The sequence below is a fragment of the Schistocerca nitens genome, chromosome 3 (genome assembly GCF_023898315.1).
Source record: "Schistocerca nitens isolate TAMUIC-IGC-003100 chromosome 3, iqSchNite1.1, whole genome shotgun sequence".
In the NCBI taxonomy this organism is placed as follows: Eukaryota; Metazoa; Arthropoda; class Insecta; order Orthoptera; family Acrididae; genus Schistocerca; species Schistocerca nitens.
The window spans coordinates 631,021,233-631,035,482 of NC_064616.1; positions in this window are offsets into that span (position 1 = coordinate 631,021,233).

The window sequence follows — 14,250 nt, forward strand, 5'->3', positions numbered from 1 at the left end:
TGATGATGATGATGAGATAAAAGGAAAATTTTATGAGATAAAACAAATAATTCAAATCGTTAAGGAAGACAAAAATTTAATTGTAATAGGAGACTGGAATTTGACAGTAACAAAAGAAGGGGTGAGAATGAAAGGGGACGCTTCATGGTAGAATTTTTACACAGAGCATAATTTAGTCATTGTTAACACTTGTTTCAAGGATCATGAAACAAATTTATTGTTCGTATACGCGGATGAGACCTGGGAACACCGGAAGCTTTCAGATAGATTCTATAATTGTTATAAAGAGATTTCGAAAGCAGATTTTAAATTTTAAAAATATTTCCTGGGGCAAATGTGGAATCCGGTGTATTACATTAGTTTTGAAGTGCATGTTAAAATAAGAAATTACAGAAGGGTTGAAATTCAAGAAGATGTGATCTGAATAAATTTGAAGCACAACTGATTGTGGAGAGTTTCGATGGTAGCATTGGGGAAAGATTTACTGAAACAAGGGAAGAGAATACAATAGAATACGAATGGTTAGTTTTGATAGATGAAATAATAAAGACAGCAGAGGATCAAATTGACAAAAATCCTTCGATATCACGAGATATTGGACGTAAGTTACGAAAGGAAAAATTATAAAAATGCAGAAAAGGAAGCATTCAAAAAGGAATTCATACACCCAAAACATGAGAATCCTAGGAAATCCGAAGTGTCAGGGTGGGAGTGGCTGGATGAGGAAGAAACAAAATCCGTAGAATAATGCATGACAATGGAAAAGACAGATCGAGCATATAGGAAAATCAAATAAAACATCGGAGAAAAGAGAAATAATTCTATAATTATTAAGATTTAAGATGGCACGACAGTACCAAGTAAACAAGGGAAGGCTGAAAGGTGCAAGGCATGTATAGAAGAACTATACGAAGGAAATACGTATATTTGAAGACATTATTATGGTAAGAGAGGAGGAAGTAGATGTAGATGAGATGGGAGATATAATACTGACAGACCTAAATCGAAACAAGGCACCTGGATTAGTCATTACCTCAGAATTGTTGAGATTACTGGGAGGAATAACCATGACAAAAGTTCAAAATGGCTCTGAGCACTATGAGACTCAACATCTTAGGTCATAAGTCCCCTTGAACTTAGAACTACTTAAACCTAACTAACCTAAGGACATCACACACACCCATGCCCGAGGCAGGATTCGAACCTGCGACCGTAGCAGTCCCGCGGTTCCGGACTGCAGCGCCAGCACCGCTAGACCACCGCGGCCGGCCATGACAAAAGTCTTTCAAGTGGTTTGCAAGATACATAAACCAAGCGTAATACCCTCACACTTTAGGAATAATGTAATAATCACGGTTATAAAGAAGGCAGGTGCTGACAGATGTGAAAATTACTGAAAAATAAATCATGGTAGCAGAATGCTGAACCGAATAATTTACAGAAAAAAAGGAAGGCTGGTAGAAGACGATCTTGGCGAAGATCAGTTTGGGTTCCGCAGAAATGTAGAAACATGCGAGATAATTCTGACAATACGGCTTATCTTGGCAGATAGGCTAAAGAAAGACAATAGCGGTTGTAGATTTGGAGAAAGGTTTTGACGGTGTGAACGTGACTGTACTGTTTGAAATTTTGAAGAAGGCAGGGACAAAATACAAAAACCAGGCTGTAGGCTGAACGACACTAAGAGGAAGCAGCTGTTGAGAAGGGAGTGAGACAGGGTTGTATCCTATACCACAACTTATTCAATATACACTGAAGCGCTAAAGAAACTGATATAGGCATGCGTATTCAAATACAGAGATATGTAGACAGGCAGAATACAGAGCTGTGGTCGGCAACGCCTATATGAGACAAGTGTCTGGTGCAGTTGTTAGATCAGTTACTGCTGCTACAATGGCAGGTTATTAAGATTTAAATGAGTTTGAACGTGGTGTTATAGTCGGCGCACGAGCGATGGGACACAGCATCTCCGAGGTAGCGATGAAGTGGGGATTTTCCCGTACGACCATTTCACGAGTGTACCTTGAATGTCAGGAATCCGGAAAACATCAAATCTCCGACATCGCTGCAACCGGAAAAAGATCCTGCAAGAACGGGACCAACGACGACTGAAGAGAATCGTTCAACGAGACACAAGTGCAACCTTTCCGCAAATTGCTGCTGATTTCAACAAGTGTCAGAGTGGGAACACACGACACAAAGCTTTACGGCTCGCCCGGACCCGTCAACACCGACATTGGACTGTTGATGACTGGAAACATGCCTGGTCGGACGACTCTCGTTTCAAATTGTATCGAGCGGATGGATGTGTACGGGTACGGAGACAACCTCATGAATCCAGGGACCCTGCTTGTCAGCAGGGGACTGTTCAAGCTGATGGAGTCTCTGCAATGGTGTGGGACATGTTCAGTTGGAGTGATATGGGACCCCTGATACGTCATTAATGACTCTGACAGGTGACACGTAAAGCATTCTGTCTAATCACTTGCGTCCTTTTATGTCCATTGTGCATTCTGACGACTTGGGCAATTCCAACAACAAAATGCGAAACCCCATAGGGCCAGAATTGCTAAAGAGTGCCTCCAGGACCACTTTTCTGAGTTCAAACACTTTCGCTGTCCACCAGACTCGTCAGACATGAACATTATTGAGCATATCTGGGATGCCTTGCAACGTGCTGTTCAGAAGAGATCTTCATCCCCTCGTACTCTTACGGATTTATGGAAAGCCCTGCAAGATTCATGATGTCAATCCCCTCCACCACTACTTCAGACATTAGTCGAGTCCATGCCATGTCATGTTGCGGCACTTCTGCGTGCTTGAGGGACCCGACACGATATTTGGCTGGTGTACCAGCTTCTTTGGCTCTTTAGTGTATATACCGATCAGGACACCCAAAGGAAAATTTATAAAGGGGGTAGAAGGTAAGGGCGAAGAAATTAAAACTTGAAGGCTTGCTGACGACTCTGTAATTCTATCAGAGACAGCAAAGGACTAGGAAGATCAATTAAAAGGAATGGATAGTGTGTTGAAAAGAGATTATAAGCCGAACACAAATAAAAGGTAATGGAACGTATTAGGGTGGTGAATAAAGCTCGTGACGTTTTTCCATAAGTTTAATAAACACAACAGATACCCGAACCAGATAATTTAATCCTCAGTAGTATATTCTCCTTCACATTTACAAAAGTCTGCTAACGCTGGGGTAATTTTTCGACTCCGCCACTGCAGCAATCACTTGGTTTTGAGGCGAAGAGCTCGTCGAGTCATGTTCGGAGCTAATTTTCATCAGGAAAGGAAGTTCCTTGAAGGATGTTCGATAAAGAGTGGTAAAGGTGATAATGTGAGGGTGAAAGATCAGGTGAAAAAAGTGGGTGCGGAATGACTTTCCAATCCAACTCCTGTATAGTGTTCTTTTCTGTCCAACAGAATGCGGGCGGACGTTATCGTGGAGCTTGTTCTTGGACTGCTTCTGCAAGACGTCTCAGTTGTTGACAATACATGTCAGCAGTGATGGTTACAATTTATAGTACACCACGTCTTCGCTGTTCCATCAGACGCATTGCATTATCTTCCATGGATGCAAGCAGGTCTTTGTATGGGGAGTTGCTGCTTTGTTTGGGCTTAGATATGCCTTTCTTTTCCTTATGTTAGCATAAAAACACCACTTCGCGTCACCAGTAACGATGCAGGATACGAACTGTCAGTATTGTTCACGAGCCAATTGATGAGCAAGCAGAGATGCATATATGGCCACCCGCTGATTTTTGTGATTTTGGGTAATAGCGTTCGGTACCCACACACCCGATTTTTGAACCTTATCCATCGTATGCAAATTTCACACTATGGTGGAATGATCACAGTTCATCACATGTGCCAGTTCTCGTGTACACTGACGTGGATCATTGTGGATTAATGCGTTTAAACGATCTTTATCAAATCCTGTAGGTCTTCCTGAACGTGGAGAGTCAATAGCGTCAAAACGATTCTCCTTAAAATGAGAAAAACATTTTCTTGCCATGCTCTGTCCAACTGCATTTTCCCTATGCATGGCGCAAATGTTTCTTGCTGCTTCCGCTGCTGTAATCCCTCTAATGACACACAAAAAATATGTCGGAAATGTTGCGATTTCTCAACTAGGAACTCAATTTTCTAGCGTCCACAGCTCCACTCACTATCACTATATGAAAAAATGCCAACATTTAAACTCCAATAGCAACATTCAAATACAAATAAAAAACGAAAATAGATAAATAAACCTATAGCAACCGGAAAACCAACATGCAAAACGAAAACGCTACGAACTTATGCACCAACCTAATACTTTAATTAAATCTGGCGATTCTGAGACCATCAGATTACGAGATAAGACACTAAAAGTAAAATTTGTACTGTTCCTCATTCTGGCTCAACCTTGTCCGACCGACCGCCGTATCATCCTCTGCCAATCGCGTCGTTGACTGTGATATGGAGAGTCATGTAGCCAGCACACCGCTCTCCCGGTCATTGTTCGGTTTCTCGACCTTGAAACCGCTACTACTCGGTCAAATAGATCATCAGCTGGTCACACGAGACTGAGTGCACCCCTTACCAGTCTTCCAATCAACGAAAAGTCCTTGGTATTATCGGGAATCGAATCCGGGTTCCCCGCAGGGTAGTCAGCCGTGCTGACGACGCAGCTATGGAAAAGGGCAGACACTAAAAATAGCAGATGTGTTTTTCTGTTTCGGCAGAAAGATAACTAACGATGACCGACGGTAGAGTGGATATAAAACGCAGGGCAGGCTATAGCAAGAAAAGCTCTGTAATTCTCTAAGAGATGAGAAATACCTAGAACATCAGTTAGATAGCCCTTAAAAGAGGTCAGAAGATAAATATCAACAAAATTAAAACACAGGTAATTGAGTACCGTCGAGTGAATTCATGTGATGCCGAGCAAATTAGATTAAGAAATTAGACACTGCACAGTTAGGATATGAGGTTTGCTATTTGGCAGAAAAATACTGACGATGGCAGTAGGAAATAGGTTGTGAAATGCAGAGTTGTAATAATAAAAAAAAAGCTTTTCTAAAAACGAAAACTGTTTTAGCATAGAACATAATTATATTTATCATTTAGAGGAGTGTTAGGAAGCGTTCCGTGAAAGTATTTGTCTGGATTATAATGTTTTACAGAAGCGAAGAGTGGATGATAAAAACCACAGACAAGAATGCAATAGAAGCTTTTGAAATGTGGTGCTGCAGATGAATGCTGAAAATTAGGTGGATAGACCGGGTAACTAATGAACAGATACTAAAGCTAGTCTGAGCGAAAAGAAATTTATGTCACAATTTGACTAAAGCAACAAAACTTAGAACCACAAGGAATAGTTAATTAGGTCTTGGGAGGGCGTGTGAGGCGTAAATTTGAAACAGAAACTAAGTCAGGACTAGAGTAAAAAGTTTCAAATTGATGTAGGTTGCTCTAGTTAAGCAGGGATATAGACGCTTGCACAGTATAGACTAGCGTCGACAGGTGCAGAAAACCAGTGTTCGAACTGAAAATCCCAACAACAACAAAAATAACAGCATTTGAAGTGAGTATCTACAAATTTTTAGTTTACATAGTCAGAGTTATTTTTCGCAATGTGAAATAAGAGTAAATTAATAGATAATATCTATGAATTGATGTAGTAGAAGTTCACGCTATATACCTTTTTTCAAGCACATTTCTTAAGAATATGACTTAATACCAGGAGACACTTAATATGTGGGCAACACTCATCTAGCACTCATATTTGTGGCGGTGGGAAAGTGGTGACATGTAACCATAAATATGAAACGCTAGGACCAATTTCAACCAAACTTGGTATACTTATGATTGACTCCTTGGAGTAAAGTTGGAGATAGGGTTGGGAAGGGGTGACACGTAAATGGTATTGTGGATTTTGTAGAATAAGTTCAACCCAAAATGGTAGACATATCACTTTCTAAGTGGAAAACACAGGGGAGGAGAAAGAGGGAGAATGAGATACGGGTCGTGCCTAGCACCCCTAATCGCGATAATGAGAATTAGATGGTCGTGACGGAAAATGTATTTGAAATTGATTGTGTTTAGTGTCACATCCAAAGACCTTTGGGGTGTTTGGTTGATAGGAGACAATTCTGATGACATTTCATCCTTGCAAGTGGGCGAGGTTGGGAATGGGTTGGCGTGAAAATAAGCAACCAACGCCAGTTAATCAGGTGCCATGATCTGGGGATAACGCAGGAATCTCGTTGAGGCTGTTCGCAGATGACGCTGTTGTACGTAGGGCAATCTCAATGCTAGAAAACTGTAGCGAAATGTGTAAGGACCTGCAGAGGATCGACGCTTGACGTAGGGATTGAGCCAGGCTTGGCATAGTTGACCAGGCTAGTGAGTTGGTGTCCGTGTGGGCTCCTATGGGAGTTACGGCACGCCTTTCAGAGGGGAGGGCGAGGGGATTAGGGAAAGTGACCGCCAATGGCAGGTATCACACGGCGGCCCAGCCACTGTTTAGCACAAGTGCCAGGGAATCGTGTTCCTAAAATTTATCTTGTAGTGCGCCCTGCAGCATATGGGATCCTGGCCTTTCCGTGAGTCCTATAATGTAGCATGACGAACAGATACGCTCCTGCAGAATCTTAGATTTTGCAAGCTGTGTCATCCGGCCGACGGTCGTCTTCGGAGAATGCTGTGCAGGGAGAGTCAATAATAGATATCGATCTCCGTGTTCCGTGAGAAGCGACGGAGCTGCATTGTCGACAGGAATTCTTTTCTGTATGTAAAGCGAATGGACCGACTTTCTGGCAGCAGGGTGAAGTCAATAATAGATATAGATCTTTGTGTTCTCTAACAAGCGATGGAGATGCATTGGCGACAGGAATTCTCTTATATATGTAAAGCGAATGAGCTGGCTTTCTGGCACCAATTTATTCAGGGTAAACACTATCTTGTCTAAAATGGTGTGACAGGGCTCCTCACTGCTTAATTTTAAAAATAGCAGAGAAGGGGAAGTCAGGGCGCCAGTTTCTGAGAAATAGGCACGAGCTTACTGGCTGAAGTAGAAAACTTGGCTCAAGGGAGAGAGACTAACTCAGAATTGGGTTAAAACAACAGTGTAGTTTGCAATAATATTTTATTAATGACCGGTTTCGACTTCACGTACATGTTACCTTCATAAAATGATAACTGTAAAAAAATAAATAGCAGAGTTATACAAAATTTTATAAGTATGGCGTCAGAAGAAAGTATAATGAAGTACCGAAGTAGCATTTACCCATCTGGCTGCTGCTGACAGCGCCTCGGATGCTTAGGCGGCAGCACGACCGTAAACGGCTGACTGATGGCTACAGAGCTACGGGTTAAATAGTGTTCAAATTTCGCGCCAGAAACGGATTGCGTCAACCTCAGTCAATGATAAACATGCACTGTCAGAAAAAAATTAGTATACCTGGAAAAAGACGACGTAGATTTTGGTCGGATGACGGCATATAACACGTGGAGTATAGTAGATGTACTGATAATGGTTTCAACGTCGTTCGCTAACAGACAGCATAGTGGCAAAGCTACCAGAGAGCCATCAGTGTCTACCTTTTAATAAGGAATGCTCACAGCCACGAGGCTCAGTGTGGTGCAAACGTGCGAAGCAAGCATGCATCCATGCCGCAGAGACGCATTCGTACTTCCTACAGCCAGCTGAGCGAGTTTAAAAGGCGTCAAATTGTGTGTGGATTTCCAAGTGGCGGAATGGTCCTTGCGGCAAATTGTCACACAAGTTGGACGCACTGCGTCAGTTGTGCAACGGAGCTGGTATCAGTGGTCGTGTGAACATTGTAAAACCCGTACACGACATTCTGGAAGTCCATGCAGAACAGGTTCCCGCCAGGATCGTCATGTAGTAAGAACAGCAGTGGCAGATCGTATAGCTACCACAGAACACCGACTGTTGCGAACCGGTTATTAGCAGTGGGACTACGAGCGGGCACACCTCTAGCCCGCCTTCCACTCACGATACAGCATCGACGTCCATGGCTCGACTGGTACCGTCAGAGGATCACTTGGAAGATGGAATGGCGCGCTGTGGTCTTCAGCGATGAAAGTTGATTCTGCCATCACACAAGTGGTGGTCTTTTGCGGGTATAACGTAGACCTAATTAGCGTTGTCTTATAAAGTGCATTCGTCCGAGACACAATGGCCCACCCTAGCACCGATGGTCTGGGGTGCGATGAGCTACAACTCTCGTTCACGTTTGGCGCTTCTGGAGGGGATGGTAACCAGCGCTCGGTACATGCAGAATGTTGTTCACCTATTCTTTTGCCATTCTTGCAACAGGAAGGTGATGTATTGTTCAAGCAGAATGATGCTCGCCCACACACTGCCAGTAAAATTCAAAGTGCTCTGTAAGCGTGCAGCAACTTTCCTGGCCCACACGATCTCCGGACTTGTTTTCAATCGAGAACGTGTGGGATATGATGGGACAAGAAGTGACTTGTGCGGCTCGTCAACCAACAACTCTTACAGAGCTACGTGAACAGATCGAGCAGACAAGGGATAACGTAACCCAGGACAATATTCGCCGTTTGTACAATCGACTTGATGTCAGAGTCAGCGCCTGCATCGCCGCCTGTGGAGGCAACACCACGTTTATGAGTGTTTCAGCATGAATCGATGCCTGGTCCTTCAGAACCTCTTGTGCTATTATCTGTAAATACAGGGTGCGTCAAAAAAATGTATACACAGTTTGAAGCGTCACAGATAATTTATTTCCCGTTCTACAATGTTAAATTTCTGGAAATGGAAAGCTTAAAGTCCAATTGGAAAAATAAATGTACTTTGCAAATGTGATTAATGTTCAAACTGGTGGCCTCCAGCATCGATACATTTCTGAGTACGAGTCACCACTGATTCCGTACAACGTACCGAAGTGTCGAATGAGATTTCTGCGCACACCGCCTGAATCTCATTCCAAAGTGTGTCCAGGTTACGTGGTATACGTCTGTACACCTCATCTTTTACTGTGCCCCATAAGAAGAAAACCAGCAGCGTGAGGTCTGGAGAGCGTGCAGGAAACTCGATTGGTCCCCTGCGTCCTATCCACTGGCCTGGCACATTGTGATCCAGGTATGCTCGTACGTCCCTATGATAGTGCGGCGGGGCGTCATCTTGTTGGAAATAAAACTCATCATTACCGTATAATGCACAAATGGCAGGGAATATGGAGTCAGCAAGCATTGTTAGGTACGTTTCTCCAGTAACAGTACCTTCAAAGCGGAAAGGCCCAATGAGTTCCCTTGCAGACAAACCACACCACACATTTACACCAGGCAAATTCACAGCCTTTTCAACAGTAATGTGAGGACTATCTTCAGCCCATTACACACAATTGTGCCTATTGACAGTTCCATTGAGTTTGAATTGGGCTTCATCCGACCAAATTATGCTACCCATAAATCCCGGTTCACGTCTCACCATCTCCTGAACCCATTCACAAATTTCTAACCTTCGATCTGGATCGTCGTCACTTAGCTGTTGCACCAGCCTTGGAATGTACACACGAAACTTGCTTTCCTTCAGAATGCGTAGCACACTACTAGCACTTACATTACTCTCACGTGCCGCTTGCCTTGAAGATTTTTGAGGTGAACGCTGAAACAGTTCCAAGACCGCAGTCGTGGAATCATCACTTGTAGCTGTACGAAGTCGCCCTGATCGACCTTTTTGCTCTTCACGCACTGTCCCATGAACTTCGAATTTGTCTCGTAGACGTGTAATTGTTAACCTTGATGGTGGTTCTGTACCATACTCACTTCTCCACTGTCTTCGAACCGCAGCTACATTCTGAAACTTCCAGTACGACTTAATTATCTGCTTCCGCGCTTCAAAGCTCAAACGCATGTCCGCCATGTTGCAGTTACTTCCTTGCCACTGCTGACACCTGCTGAAGAAACATAATATTTCTGTTTCACAGATATTTAACCTTGTAGAACTGTAAATAAATTGTCTATGACAGTTCAAAGTGTGTATACATTTTTTGACGCACCCTGTATATTCATTTAATGCACTCCATATTCACTGTTGCAATAATAAGTCTTACGTGTATTGGAAAACTCTAAAAGAGTGTACTAATTTTTTCCCGGAAGCATATGTACACTGAACAGCCAGAACATCAGAACATTATGACGCCTATCTAATAGCCAGTATGTCCGCTTTTGGCACGGATAATAGAAGCGACGCGGCGTGGCATGAAAGCAATGAGGCCTTGGTATGTCGTTGGAGGGAGTTGGCACCACATCTGCACATACAGTTCACCTAACTCCCATAAAACTCCGGGGAGAGAATCGACCAGCTCTGACGCCACATTCAATCACATCACAGATGGGTTCGATCGTGTTCAAATCTGGGGGGGGGGGGGGGCCAGGAAGGGCAGCACATCAAGTTGAACTCGCCAACTCGCCAGTGTGTTCCTCGAACTGCTCCACCACACTCCTGGCCTTGTGACATGGCACATTACCCAGTCGAAACTGTCACTGCCGTCGGGAAACATGATCGTCATGAAGGGGTGTACGTGGTCTGTAACCAGTGTACAATACTCTTTGGCCGTCATGGTGCCTTGCACGAGTTCCACTGGACCCGTGGATCCCCACGTGAATGTTCCCCAGAGCATGATGAAGAACGTATTGGGAGTCATCAGACCGAGCAACGCTGTGCAACTGTGCCAATGTCCAGCGCCGATGGTCAGGTGGCCACTTCAGTCGTAGTTGCCGATGTTGTAGTGTTAACATTGGCATATGCATGCGTCGTCGGCTGCGGAGACCCATCGTTAGTAGTATTCGTTGCACCGTGTGTTCAGACAGACTTGAACTCTGCCCAGCATTAAGGTATGATGTTAATTCCGCCACCTGTCCTGTTTCACCAGTCAGCCCGGCCTACGACGTCCGATATCTGTAATGAGGTGTGGCCGGCCAATCCCACGACGTCTGCAAGTGGTTTCATCTTGGTTACTCCACGTGCTGAAGACACTCACCACAGCACTCCTCAAACACCCGTCAAGTTGTGCAGTTTCCGGAGTGCTCGTATCTAGCCCTCGGGCCATCACAGTCTGCCCTCGGTCAAACTGAGATACATCACACGCCTTCCCCATTCTGCACACGGATAGCACGTTCACTGGCCACGCATGTACCGAGAGTGTGTCTGACTAGCAGTCATTCCTGTCCAGGTGACGGTGCTATCACCTGGACGGGTTTATATTGATAGTAGGTCGGCGGTCATAATGTTCCGGCCGATCAGTATACATAACTCAGAATTGTTTAAGAACAGCATATGCGGGAGTAAAACGATTGGATAATGTTTTAAAATTTTGGCCAGAGGGAGAGATTGTGGACTTGTTAGCAAAACTATTATTAGTCAGTATTTTGAAGAGGTTTTTCATTAGTACATGGGAACTGCGCGAATCGTAAAAAGGAGAAAGAACTCTGTGCTAGTAGAGAACACTCTTCATCTGGGCATCATGAAGAGAAAACTTCGGCTGGAGACACCGGAGAATACACTTATTCTGGAGACAAGGGAGAGAGGACCACGTTTATATATGTAGACAGGGGCTGTTCTAGCTACCAGCAGCCGATGCGTTGCAGTCTGCAGCGGATGACAGCACTCACAACTTTCCACTCTACTGAGTGCTGAGTAGAGTGAGAAATTGTAACTTGAGCAAGCAGGATATGAGAATTTCTGAGCGTTTATAGGCACGATTTTGGGATCAAGTATATTCCACAGATCTTGTGCTTTTCTCGAATGACTGGTGGCTCGTTCATTACGTTATTTCAGTGCGGTAGTGTTTCATCCTTCTGGCGAATTCTGGCAATCACCCTGTATCCTCTACGAATTTGTATTTATTTACCCCATTCGTAGATTAGAGTTTTATTCCGTTGTCCTAAGTTAACCAATCTTTGCCGGAACTTCCAAGTGTCAGATTAGTACTATCCCATGTAAATAATTTTCAGTTTTCTTCTTCTCTGGATGTCTTAAGATGGAATAGAACCTGTAATAATTTCCTATTCACGTATGTATTTTGCAGGGAACTTTGTAGTAAACAGAGATTAATGTGAAACACTGTTTCATTTCATGGCCAGAGGATCACTCGCATGTTTATTAGTGCCACCTCTTCCTCTGAGTTAACCGTTGCGCAACACCTTTATTAAAGGCGTATGAGCCCGTAACCATCGGCCACTGATGCGGATCATTCCGACATCCACAGGGGTATGACGGAAACTCAGCTCTGCCCTCACAGCCTCATTAACATTAATTGGAAGAATCCGAAAGAAAAATAATTCATGTACGAAATGAGTAGTTTACAAAAAACTCGTTCGATCGATTCTTGAGTATTGGTCGCCAGTCTGGATTAACGGAGCACACAGAGAAGATCCAATGAAAAGCGGTTCTTTATGCAACTGTTTCGTTTCGTAAGCCTGAGAGGTTCACGGAGATGTTCATTAAACTCTTGTGCTGACGTCAGGAAAGAAGCGTTCTTCATCGCGGAGAAGTTTACTGTTAAAACTCCTACAGTGCACATTCCAACTAGAGGTCGGCAGAATATTCGTTCTCCCATATACATTTTGTGAAATGTCATGACGGGCAAATAGGAAAAAACTAGAAAACATACGAAGGTTTACCGAAAGTCTTTTGTCCCCAGCACCACTCGGGATTGGAAGATGACAAGGATTAATCATATGCCGACAGGCGTACCCTCCGTCATACATGGAAATGTGGTCTGCGGATGTGGATGCTGGTTATAACGGATAAGTGCTTAAGCAGAGTTAGGTAATTACGTGGGTGATAATGTTTCATTTTGTGTAAAACCGATTCTACAACTGACAATAAGAAAAGTGAGTGTCTTTCATTTTTGGATGTGACCTGGAAAACGTGGGTATCATATTGTTGTTTCATTCTGGCATTACTCCTTTATTTTTCACCAGGTGAGGTGGGGCAGCTGTTACGATACTGCACTTGAATTCTATTGGATCGAGGTTCATATTCCCTTCCTCCCACACAGATACAGGTTTCCCGTCGATTCCCAAAATTAAACGTACTTCTTTCCCCATGCTAGTCGTCGACGGGACATTAAAATCTAATTTTCCTTCTTCCTTTGATTTTTAACGCAATAACCGATCTGGCGATACGGCATTTATCTTGCTGAATCAACAGTTCAGCTGTCGCTTTATCGTGAGTAGAAAATCGCCTGTTTCGTAAGTGCTCCTCCGTATCACCAACAGTAATGCGACAAAACTTCTGTTTGACGGAATTTAGAGCACATTTCCGTATGTGTAAAACAGGCATTTTAGATTCATGCATCAGAAGACAGCACAGTGAAGTTTTCAAGGGTCTGACTGCGTTAGAAGAAGTTAACATTTTGCAAAGTAATAATTATATTGACTGACGTTAGAATTCCGGGCGAGCTGAGTGAGAGGGGGAAATGTCTGTGGACCAAATGGGAATTATTAGCTTTAAGGATATAGACAACAAACGCATAACACTGAAAAGACGGTTTATGCTGTGAAATAATGAACTGAAAAAGTGTAGTTTGGAATTGGCTAACAATTTGCTCTCGAAGAATTCTATCTGCGCGTACAGTAGATGGATCACCGCCAGCAGCGTGCTATGGTTTGACACCGTAAAACACTGTGGGGAGCTCTGGAATGACTGCCATATTGGTTACAACCTTGTAATAAAAAACTGTACGCTCCCTCCTCTTTAGCACTTTCCGGTAAATTTCCTGTGATGTAAATCTCATTTCCTTTTTAAATTTGAAGCACCTCACCGCGTTAATGCAGTTTAGCTACCTCGTTCATTGAGGCGCGAACAAATTCCAGTTACGGTGCAAAAATAATATAATTACGTATCAGTTCTGTACTCTTAACCGTCTTTTCACTTTATTTACGAACACGACTTTTATCTGGCACATACTTTACTTTACCGCCCAAAACCAAAATACACTTGCGCTACGTTACTTAACTAAATAGACAGGCAGATGAACCAACCCAGGTGTGAATAAGTTATCCGTCATAACCTTAAAGTGAGGTAGACTGTCAATGTAAATGTAGAGTTTAGTCTGTTTTGTTCATCGCGGTAAACAAGTTCTTGGCTCAGTCACTATTTGAGCTTATACAGCTTCTCAAATAAGTGTACGGTGCTTTTTATTGAAAGATAAGTAGGCACGACTGCTCAAATTAAATATTATTGTCATTTTTGGGAAT